Source organism: Alosa sapidissima, chromosome 14 (assembly GCF_018492685.1).
Source record: "Alosa sapidissima isolate fAloSap1 chromosome 14, fAloSap1.pri, whole genome shotgun sequence".
Classification (NCBI taxonomy): Eukaryota; Metazoa; Chordata; class Actinopteri; order Clupeiformes; family Clupeidae; genus Alosa; species Alosa sapidissima.
Window position 1 is genome coordinate 9,532,205 of NC_055970.1, and position 11,428 is coordinate 9,543,632.

The 11,428-nt window shown below is 42.7% G+C and overlaps 2 long non-coding RNA genes across 2 annotated transcripts; both read right to left on the reverse strand.

Annotated features, from left to right (window-relative positions):
* Nucleotides 1-5,556: 5,556 nt before the first annotated feature.
* On the reverse strand, nt 5,557-5,913 carry LOC121682236. The gene is made up of 2 exons (XR_006022476.1): nt 5,855-5,913; nt 5,557-5,728 (listed from the first exon to the last, which is right to left on the reverse strand). It is a non-coding gene; the product is annotated as an uncharacterized LOC121682236 (long non-coding RNA).
* A 634-nt stretch (nt 5,914-6,547) lies between these two features.
* On the reverse strand, nt 6,548-7,034 carry LOC121682235. Its single transcript, XR_006022475.1, has 3 exons — nt 6,981-7,034; nt 6,716-6,840; nt 6,548-6,601 (listed from the first exon to the last, which is right to left on the reverse strand). It is a non-coding gene; the product is annotated as an uncharacterized LOC121682235 (long non-coding RNA).
* Between the last annotated feature and the right edge of the window lie 4,394 nt (nt 7,035-11,428).

Here is an 11,428-nt window from a genome sequence, read left to right on the forward strand (position 1 = left end):
AGGATGTGTCTGATATGCTTCCTGGGCCATCAGAGGGGAAGAGGGCCAGTATAATGGGAGATCGGTTTCAACCTCATTTACACGTCCCCCTTCTCTCTGCACTCACTCCCGCTACATCAACGCCCCCCCCCCCCCCCCCCCCCCCATCGCCGCCACCACCTCCGCCACATGCCACCGCTCTGCTTCAGTGCGCTGCGCCGCTCTCCCAGGCGGAGGTCAGTGCTATCCGGACCTTCCATCTTGCACGGCACCCTGGTCATAAAAAGACAAGTCGGCCCCTCTAGAAATAACCCCGGGACCAGATACAGAATCCTGTCTGCTTACGTCACCTTATCGGGACACAGGGGAGGATGAGAAAGAGAGAGAGAGAGAGAGAGAGAGAGAGAGAGAGAGAGAGAGAGAAGGGAGGGTGAGGGAGAAGGGAGAGAGTATTACAGTATGAGAATCTAAAAATAAAATGTGCGATATGGCCTGTGCACTCTCTCTCTCTCTCTCTCTCTCTCTCTCTCTCTCTCTCTCTCTCTCTCTCTCTCTCTCTCTCTCTCTCTAAGCGGTGTTAAGGGGTCAGCGGTTAAGGTTTCGTAGCAGGGACGATGGAATTAACTCCATCATGCACATGGCTGTACACAAAACAGTGCAGTGGAGACTACTGGGGGATAGTTTGGGAAGAAAAGTCTCTTCTTTTTTAGGAAGAAACATTACATCTTCTTTTAGGAAGAAACATTACATTTTCTTTTAGGAAGAAACATTACATCTTCTTTTAGGAAGAAACATTACATCTTCTTTTAGGAAGAAACATTACATCTTCTTTTAGGAAGAAACATTACATCTTCTTTTAGGAAGAAACATTACATCTGTGAATTCAGAAAAAAAAAACTCTTACTGAAAGGATGTCATATTACGTATACATTTTGAGAAACAGAGTTTGGTAGATGTTTGATGGCCATATGTGACAAGCCCTAGGCAACATTCTTTTCCCCCCAAAAATGTCTGCACCTATCCCCATTATCTCAGGAGGGAGGGAAGGGGAGAGGATGGTGAGGCGCATGTGTCTTCCACTCAGCCTGTGACGGCACTGCACTGTGTTTAGATTCATGTTGCACAATGCAGCGCTCAATTAATAGCTCTTCAGCGTGCGCTTTAAAGTTTTCTTTCATCTTCATCTAAAGCCCCTGCTTTCAATATGCAGAGATGGGTGAGATCCCCCTTTCTCAGCAGGGTCTCTGTTTATCCTCTCCACTCTTTCAAAAACCGTTGTCTCTCCATCACAAGTGCCATGCTAAGTGTTCGGGCATTAATGCAGATTTTAATCTCTTTCATCCATTTAAACGAGGAAGGGAAAAAAATACTTAAAAAGAGAGAAAGGAGCTTCAGGTGTGTTTCATCTAAAAACACATTTCTGAAGGCCTTGCCACTTTTTGGTGCGCACTTCTTTCCTTTCAGTTGTGTGCATTGCCTTAACAATGCGTGAAGGTGGTCACGCATGTTTTTCTTTTTCTTTAAACTGTGCATTAAAAGCCCTTGAAACTGCTAAATAATGGTGCTTACAGTGAATTGGACCATCTTTTGCAGTAATGTCAAAGTGATGACAATGAACCTGCCAGGCATACAATACAGGTCTGCATTGGCAAAATGAGCCTTCCCAAGGTAGAACAAGTTCCCTCAGAATTGAAGGTCTGAATAGCTGTCACAAATAAGTGGCACACACACCGCGTTGGCATTGTCTTGGAGAGGCCCAACTGCAGTCACTCCAGACAGACAACGAAGCAGAAGAGTGCAGTGCACATCACGCCACGCCACACACTACACAATCAGATTACCAATGAGTTACGGTTATTGTCAAGAGCTGTGCGTCTTTTTCGCCTCTTTTGCTTTTCATAGTACCCCAAGGACTTTGGCCTTTTCACCCTAATTGGTTCCAAAGCACACCCTAACATAACCATCTTCAACAAACGCCCGTGCTGTTCATCTTGGTGCAGTTGTAACGATCGCTTTACAAACAACACAAACGCCTTAATAAGAGACCAGGTGGGGTAATTGATGTGGTTACTAAGTGGCTCATTTGCATCCTTTAGGCATATAAAACAAAGCAGCAGGGGGGGGCTTTAAAAGGCACCGCAGACCTTTCTTACAAGTACAGAAGAGCCCTGGTGGAAGTTCCAATCAGTCATCAAACTCTTTAGGGGTTTTGCTTCATTCTTTTGCCCACACTCTTTCAAACACAGATGCAGACACACACACACACACACACACACCCACACACACACACACACACATGCACACACACACACACAAACACACACACACACACACACACACACACACACACACATACACATACAAACGCTCTCACACACATACACACAACACAAATGGGAAGAGAGATTGGTCTAGAAAAATTGATACATTTTAATAATGAATGTTAAAGTGTGGTTCTGTGGCTTTAGTTTTTGAACTGTCAGCATAGCCTGTGTTTAGAGTTGATCGTCAAACTTTCCTATTTGGATCACAGGGACCATTTCAATATGATATGAATGAAACATGATTCATCATGTAGTCATCCTTTGCACAGTTGTCATTCTTTTCCGATTGTCACTGAATATATACAGTGCTACAGTATATACCTGCTGCCAAGTCGTAAGGATTACGATATAATTAGAGCTCATCATTTTGCCAAAAAAAGTAACTTATAGTGCAAGGGAACAAAGTATTCCTATTGGTTAATGTAGTTGAATTTATTTGTTGTACAAGCAAACTTCCAATGGAGCAAACTTCCAATGGAGCATTCAAGTTATTAAGTTCTTTTGTGAAGAACTTAATAACTTGAATGCTCCATCTTCACATGTTCACCAGGAAGAATGGCGAAGCCGTTTTGAATATGGGCAGGTGTCTGTTTTATCCATCTAGTCTGCCTGCCACCCACTCTGCCAGGGCCCCTGAAGCCCCTTACACTGCTTTGAGTCGTTCTCCTGGAGGGCCTCCGTACACAGGTTGCTGGGTAGCTTTTCCCTACTATGCTAAACTGTACTGCCCTCCTCCCCCTTCTCTTCCTTCTTTCAATTCTCGCTCCCTAGTCAAGTGAAGGAGTGTCTTTCTAATGGCGTATCTCAGGGGAGCACATCTGCTGTTTAATGTTCTGCTGTGGTTTATGGAGGCATCAACGCGCGCCATAAGAACCGCACCTGCGGAACCGTCCAAACAAGAGGAACAGCACTCTTATTGTAAAACGCCCTTGTAACATAAATATTTCTCTCTCTTAACTCTAAACTCCCATAATGAAGCTGACAAATTCTAACCACATGTCCGTGATACATGGAGGGTGGGAGGCTGTGGGGGGACTGAGAGAAAGAAAATTGAGAGAGAGAAAAAGAGAGTGCAAAAGAGGGATGGATTATAATATAGTAGGTGAGAGACATTTGACATTGAGGATGAGCTTGTGTGTTCAAAATCACAAGAGATGCATGTAGCGTGCATGCACTGGGATGTTTGGGATCTCCATGACTACACATGCTTACATTTAGAATGCCAGCCTAAGCTTTAAATCTCATACAGCATAACACTGTATATCTCCAACATCCCAAAATCACTTCCAGTTCTCCCAAGCAGTTTGCCCAGATTATCTCAACATCATTCATTGCCATCTTATCCACCACAAAACACAGCACAGCACACTGCCGCCTCACTGTCCAAGAAGCTTACTCCAGTGCCCCCTTTCTCACACCTTGTCCAGTCTCGCGCCACCTTCTAGAATCCCACGGAGCAGAGCCGGCAGCTCAAGCTCTCTGTCCACTCTATTTCAAGCATGAGTAATCACTGAGACCACGGATGACAGATGCTTGGTGTGATCATTAACAGTCAGGGCAAAAAAATAACAGCAGCGCTTACCGAAACAGGGGAACGCCATATATACAGGCCACCTGCTGTGGGGGAAAAGTATTTCCATGGGAGTGTTTTAGTGAATGGGGGGGAAATGTGTCCACCATCTCTTAAATAGATGAAACTAAAACAAATCCGGGCTATTTATCAGCTTAGCTGCCTGTGGACCTGTCAGGCTCCACCTTGAGCCATTCATCCACCATACAGGAATTACGGTCAAACAAAAGAAATTCCTGCATGGAAATCAAGGTAGTGCTTTCCCGCTAACTGAAGTTAGTCAAAGGGAAAGTCTCATCGCCGGCCAAGAAAGTGAATGAATGGTTGGAGAGAGGACACCGTTGCATTTATTTCATCTCCGAGAGGACATTCGACTCTCCGTCTGCATGGCTACCCCTCAAACCAAATTGTACTGGGGATCCCGTAGGCCAGGAGATGTCATGATGAAGATTTTATGGTGTGAAGATACTAACCACTGTATGAGTAGACTAGTCTCTTTGCCAGTCAAAAGTCTCTAGGTTTGAGGCAGGTCACATGTCTGACAGTCATACTTTAGGAACAAGTCCAATTGAACATAAAGTTATGCTTATATATGGCAACCGCAAATGGATCCCTGACAAACTATTAAAACCATTACTATCTCTATCTCTCTCTCTACCTCTCTCTCACTCTCTCTCTCACACACACACACACACACACACACACACACACACACACACACACACACACACTTTGGTCAAACCGATTTTATGCATCATGACCATAGCAAATATGTTTAACCACCATTACTGTACTAAAACAAATAACCATATGTTAGTCGGGCGACTACCCAATCTTCCAATCTCAAAGAAAGTGAAACCAAATTCCACCATTTGGCTTCCAGATTATCTGGTCGGAGGACCACAATATGGTGACCCCACTACCCACACAGCAAAAGGACTCCGCGGCGGATCCGCCGCGGAGGTATGACGACTTCCGGAACGGACCCGCGAAACGGACCCGTATCGGAGTCCAGATGCTCTCAGGAACGGATCCGCTACGAAGGCGGATCGCGGACCCGCCGTGGCTCCGCACTGCATCCACTCCGCATCCGCGATTAAAACCTTACCTCCGCGGCGGGTCCGTTTGGGATCCGCAAATTGATACATACATCCGCCGCGGACCCGCAACGGACTCAAAGGCTCATCTGGCCCGGGTCCGTTTTGGACCCGTTTATCTCATTTTCAAAATTCCTTCTGTTCTTGCTGTAGGATAAAACTAGGCAACTATAGGATAAAAGTAAAACTATCACTAGGCCTAGCATAGGCTACTACAGCAATATAGGCCTACGATTAATCTGCATTGCCTCGTATTTTAACTTAACAATACTGTCAATAAACCTAACAGAAAAGGTTTAAGTCAAGACATCAATTTACTGTACAAACGTGATCACTACTCAATGGAAATATAAAATGGACATTTATGGAAAGTTACAGGTTATAAGCTATTCTGTTTTTGTTAAGTAGCCTACATTGCCTAGGCTACTTTACATTCATTTTGTGGTCAAAACCTAATTTAGTGCTTTATAGGCCTAGGTCAGTGCAGACATGAAATATTTTATCTAATAGGCTACAACTTCAATGAAATACTGCGCTATGCACAGCTAAAATATCAGAAAATGAATAACTGGTGAATGACAAGAAGTTCAATAAAAAGATTGTTTAATGCTTATTTCTCCTATTACTCCATTTGTGTGGATGGAGGCGGAACACATCTCCTCATTGCCCGATCCACCACCGGTTGAAACACCTGATTGCGTGTTTGGTGACCTCAGTGTCCGTGGCAGACCGTGTCACCATGTTTTTCCTCACAGCACCTGTAATCAAACAGACAGATATGTTTATGTTTATGGTATGTAGCATCCAAAGCCAAGTATGCTTACACAATACAATATATGAGATAGGTATTAAGGAGATTAAATTTAAAAAGAAACATGACTTACAAAGCTCCTCTGTTCGCTGCACGTTGAGGGCTGGTGTGGGGGTGGAGGGAGTTGAGGAGGGACTGCCGTTCCTGGCCCATAGTGAGGTGGGCGGTGTGCGAGAGGGGGAACATTTTTTTATTAAATGGTAGTATTAAATTGTAAAATTGTATTAAATTGTAAAAAATTGTATTAAATCTGTTAACCATGACTGATAATACACATGGGGCCTTTCTATTCACTAATATTTCAGAGATCAGTCCCTACCTTGAGTAACTCTCCGTATGTTAAATGCAGGTGCAGGGAGTTGAGGTGGTGAAGAGTGTTGCGGTCCTGCCCCATGGTGAGGTGCTAAGGGAGAGAAATGGTTGTGATCTGTTAACCATGGTAGGCTGAGAGCTACAGGGCCAAACAATGGCAAACAAAAACAAATCTCTGGTCATGCTGGACATGAATTTGTATGTTTCAATATTTTGGTATGCACTATCTATATCAACTCCATGAATGGATTGACATTGAAATCAATGTGTTTCAATACAATCTGATAATAATGAATTAACTTTTCAGGCAATATTGCATGAATGCAGATGTTTTAACTGACAAAATATTTGGCTGAGATTTTGAAAGTAATGGAGTGACTACTGCTGTGTTAATATAGATGGGGCCACTGTATTCAGTATTATTTCAGAGATCAGTCTTTACCTTAACAGTTTTCTCCAGGTTGAGGGGTAGTGACTCGGCTGCCTGGCACTCGGCGAGATGGTGGAGCTGGAGGAATAGATACAAAGAGAGGGGAATGTCTTTAGCACTAAGAATGTTAACCATATCTCTAATATTAATATTATGATTTAGTTATTTCAATGTTAAGAGATTATTACTTACTTTGCCAGTGCAATTGGCTTGGGCTTGAGGCTTCAACTGATATACCAGGCGAGTTGGAAGGTACCTCAGAGATGCAGCCACCATTTTCTGGCTCTTCACTGTCATCAGAGTCCCCGAAACGATGGCTGTTACATAACGATATCATTATGGTTATTGCAATCCCAAAATTTCCAAATATACATATAGTACAAGCATCTCTGGTCTATTTTGGAATACTACGGGAATGTGTTCACATTACATTTTAACAACCCAGAAAGTATCTTACTTGATCAAGCAAACCCAACAGAGGCAATCGTAACGTTAGATGCTAGAATCCAGCCGATAAAAGTTGACGCTGCAGAACAAACAAAATAGAAGATGGGGACCAAGTTCCATACAGTTAAGTTACGTTAGCATAATAAATCACAAACCGATGCCAATAGTTGTCTGAACCGACTTAAACAGTGATTAAAATGCCGAGGCTTTCATTACAAAGATGGCAGATAGACACTAAAGTTACGTATGAGACCAAACTTGGCAAAATGCAAACGTTAATGCACAGCTAGCTAGAGGCTAGGGCTAAACCATTATCAGTGAGTCAACATGCTAAAGTTGTAGGTAGCTATCATAGCAGAGTGCTTCACTGACTTCATTGACTGAAATACCAGTGCCAATATCACCTTAATCAAGGTTTGCATCGCAAACGTGATTTCAATATATGTATAGCACTAATAGACATTAGCAATAACTTATGCAATTGCGCCTAGCAGCATGCTAGCTAGCAGCTATATGCCGCTAGCATAGTAGCACTATATGGACAACAGCGACACATTAAAACAGACAAGACCAGACTAATGTTAAATAACAATGTGTGTTTTTTAAATCACACTACCATAACATATTCTGCCGAAATTGCTATCCCATTTTAAACCAGATAGGCTACAGACTCATATGAGCATCACAGCTAACAATAACGTTAACTTTGCACAAACTGTTGCACAAAATGACAAACGTCTCTGGTTGCACTAACGTTAACGTTAGTCCTAATATCAAACAACGTCATTACAATTAATAAACATGATGATTATAAAACCACAAAGGCCAATGTTTAGCTATTGTGAATGTCGCAATATATTAATAAATATCACTTACTCGAGAGGGTTCAGCGCAACCGTGTCCCAGCAAAGAAAATATCCACTAGTATGACTCTTCTTGGCTCTTGGTGTACAGTCATATTCAACCGTTACAGTAAATGCGCGTCCGCGCCCGCGGATCCGACATGGGTCCACTCAGGATCCGCTGTTTGACAGTAGAATTTACGGGGCCGCCTGGAGGCGGAGCTGATCCTCTGTGCGGCACCAAAACGAATGCGACAGTCACGCGGGTTTGGCGTCTTGAAGGCGGATCCGCCTAGGAGTCTACTGCTGTGTGGGTCTGAAAATCTAAAGTAAATCGAAGAAGTAATTTTTAAGTTATGGGACCAAATACACACACATACACACAGAAAGGCACACAGACCCGATTAAATGACCTATTGGGGGTGAGTGTAATAATAACGACACAATGATGACACTAGTGAATGCCTTAAATAGACAATACTGGAAGTAAAACAATCATTTGTTCATGGTGCATCACATTACTTTTTAGTCTGACATTGTGAAATGCTGAGGTAAGGAAATTAGTGTTTTTACCTCATAACATTATCTTGCAAACGACTTGTTTGCACCCGTGAGTAACCATAACGATCTTTTCGGTGGTGCTCTGGCTCGCTTTAAAAGTAGATGTACCTTGTAACACAGCAGCAGGGGAAGTGTTTGTTTTTTGAGGCATCAAATAATGGGAGAACAAGACTGCCATTACAGGAGCTTTTGTAATTCACTTGTGCCTTAATAAGGTGTGATCTATAGGCAGACGTATCATTTAGAGCCTCAGCCATATCTAATTAGCCCCATCATGCTAACTGCGACAGTTCTGTCTTTGTACAAAATTAAGATCGTTAGCAGCCCCCAGGCCATAGCTTCATGCTTATATCCCTGGGAGTCACTAAGCATTTTATAATGTCTGATTTTTAAACGAGAGATTTTAGGCACTGGGTGTGTTAATGGTAATGAGATGATGGGTGTGTGAGGGTGTAAGGGTGCGGTGTCAGAGCTAGTCAAGACTCTGAGTCTTCAGATCATTAATCCATCTTAACGTGTCAACGCTTTCAGTGACCCTGATGAAGACGAAAACCACAGAAACATCAGTTTAATACAATACTCAAATACAACTGCATCGGAGTACAAGTGTGAAACTAGACCCTTTTCCTAGTTTGATGTTTTCAGTTTGTTAGTCAGTACCTCAGACTAATCGTTGTGTGTGTTTAACCCTTTTTCAAAAAGTGTCAACCCTGACAAAAAAGTTTTCATTATGCTGCTATGTCATGAGAGGCGGTCTACTTTCTAATTCAATCTATCAGTAAGCATACAGTATATGATTGAATTGAATTCCAGTGCAGGTAAAAAAGGAGTTGTGTCTCAATTTATGGAATTACACTAAGGAACAACTTCAACAGGTGCTCAAGAAACACATACTACTAAGAATGCAATTCTCATTTACTTCCTGATGAAAACATTTACAAGCCATTTAACCGGTACAATATAATGAGTCCCATGGCGCCAAAACACACTAACTATTAATTCTGAAACAATAATCCAAAATCCAACACAAGTTACCCTTCCCCGTGAGTGCATCGTTAAATCATTTACACACTTGTAGCCAATATTGCCTCAAACAAACATGGGAAATGGTTGGGGTTTTTTATGGTCTCTGAGGAGTACTGGCATCGATTGCTGATTTAATGAAAGCTTCTGTTCCCTCTGGCTCCCTGTACTTTTCCCATGCCTCACTCTTTCGGGTCACTCCGCTTAAAATGCCTCCCTTAATCAGATTTCTGTTAAAAGCCGTAAATAGAATCATGGCTTGGTTGCCAAGACACGCTCCCCAATCTGCAACTATAAGCCAAGACCTGTGATGGGTTCTGTGTCTCTGTTGCAACAGGCAAACAACCACACACAGCCACAGTTACTCAATTCTGGAATGATAACAATAGCCAAAAGGCTGGCCTACTCAGCGTCAGATAGTCACACGATGGCCTCCAAAACATCCCAGTTCGGCTCATCTGAGTAAAGTCCATGTGGACACATTCATTACATTAATAATGCATTTGGTTTACCCTATCTGAGGCACAGTGTCAACAATGCTTGTTTGCATGTGTGGGTAAGGTAATTATTTTGATGCATTTACTTGCTCATCAACATAGAAGCAGCCCTGTGTCTGATTGAAAAAATCCTGGGTGGCACTTCAATACTGAAATACAGAAAATGCAGGGTTTTGAGCGAGGCTGTTCAGCAAGATGTACATCTGGAAGCAATCACATCAAACAGATCTTGGCAAGGCCAGTGTCTCGAGTGAAATAAAAGATGCTCTGTTTTCAGGTTGATAGGAGGTGTAAAAAATCTCAGCCATCTCTATCCGTGCACAGTTTATATTGGGCATATTTGAATTGGAGGTACTACTGTGAAAGTCAAACACAAATTGAGAAAATAAAAAACAACCTGTGATATTATCTCAGCTAATCACGCTGTGGGGTCCCTCTCTGAACGCTATGTTGATTCTACAAATATTGACCCATGAAAGGTCATAATATTAAATCGAATCAAGACCGCTGCATAGCGGTTCTGGTCGAGTCTCACACATTCATACCATGTGGTTCGCCCGCTCTATTTCCAGCTCCTGTCCATGCCCAGCAGTAACAAGCATAAGGTCAATTTTTTTAACGTTTCCACCGTGTAAACAAACCAATGTAGGGATGTCACTTAGATTCCTCCACCATATCAGGGCATAGTCTGGTTTCATCCTGATATTGGTTGAAATATCTTCTTCCCAATTTAAGAGTTTCATTCTGATGTTGGTTAAATTGTCTTAGTCCAGATAAAGGAGTTCTCTAAAATGGCATAAATATTGGAAATGTAAGTGCCATGTTTAAAGTTCTCTTAAGTCTTGTTACGCGGTTTCTAAGCAGTCTCTGTGGACACCCCAGGCTCCAAAAAACTGCAAAAAAACAGCCTGGTCCAGCCTGGACCATGTAACATAGAGTCAGCAGAAATGTTCCCGCCCCCATGTTGGGGGAAAACATGCTAACAGCACACAATGGAATTGTTGTTGAATTTGTGAAATTGTTAGCTAAATCGAAAATTCCCCCACACGAGCATTTCAGCCACAGTATCCACGGCAACTGGGAATGGTAACCACGATTATGACTAGATGTCAACTGTATCTATAACAAACTGGGTGGGCAGCCGTGGCCTACTGGTTAGCGCTTCGGACTTGTAACCGGAGGGTTGCTAGTTCGAACCCCGACCAGTAGGCATGGCTGAAGTGCCCTTGACACCTAACCTCACCCCGAGCACCGCTGTTGTTGCAGGCAGCTCACTGCGCCGGGATTAGTGTGTGCTTCACCTCACTGTGTGCTGAGTGTGTTTCACTAATTCACGAATTGGAATAAATTAGACCAAATTTCCCTCACAGGATCAAAAGAGTATATAGTTAGAAGTCACCCAACCGTGCTTAGAGAACCTTTAATGATGTCTATGATGCCGTTTTAAAACTGGAGGACTACAACAAACTATTGTAAACGCAATATGTTTCTCATTTGTGTTATCATGGCCTGTATGATACCTATGCAAATAATGT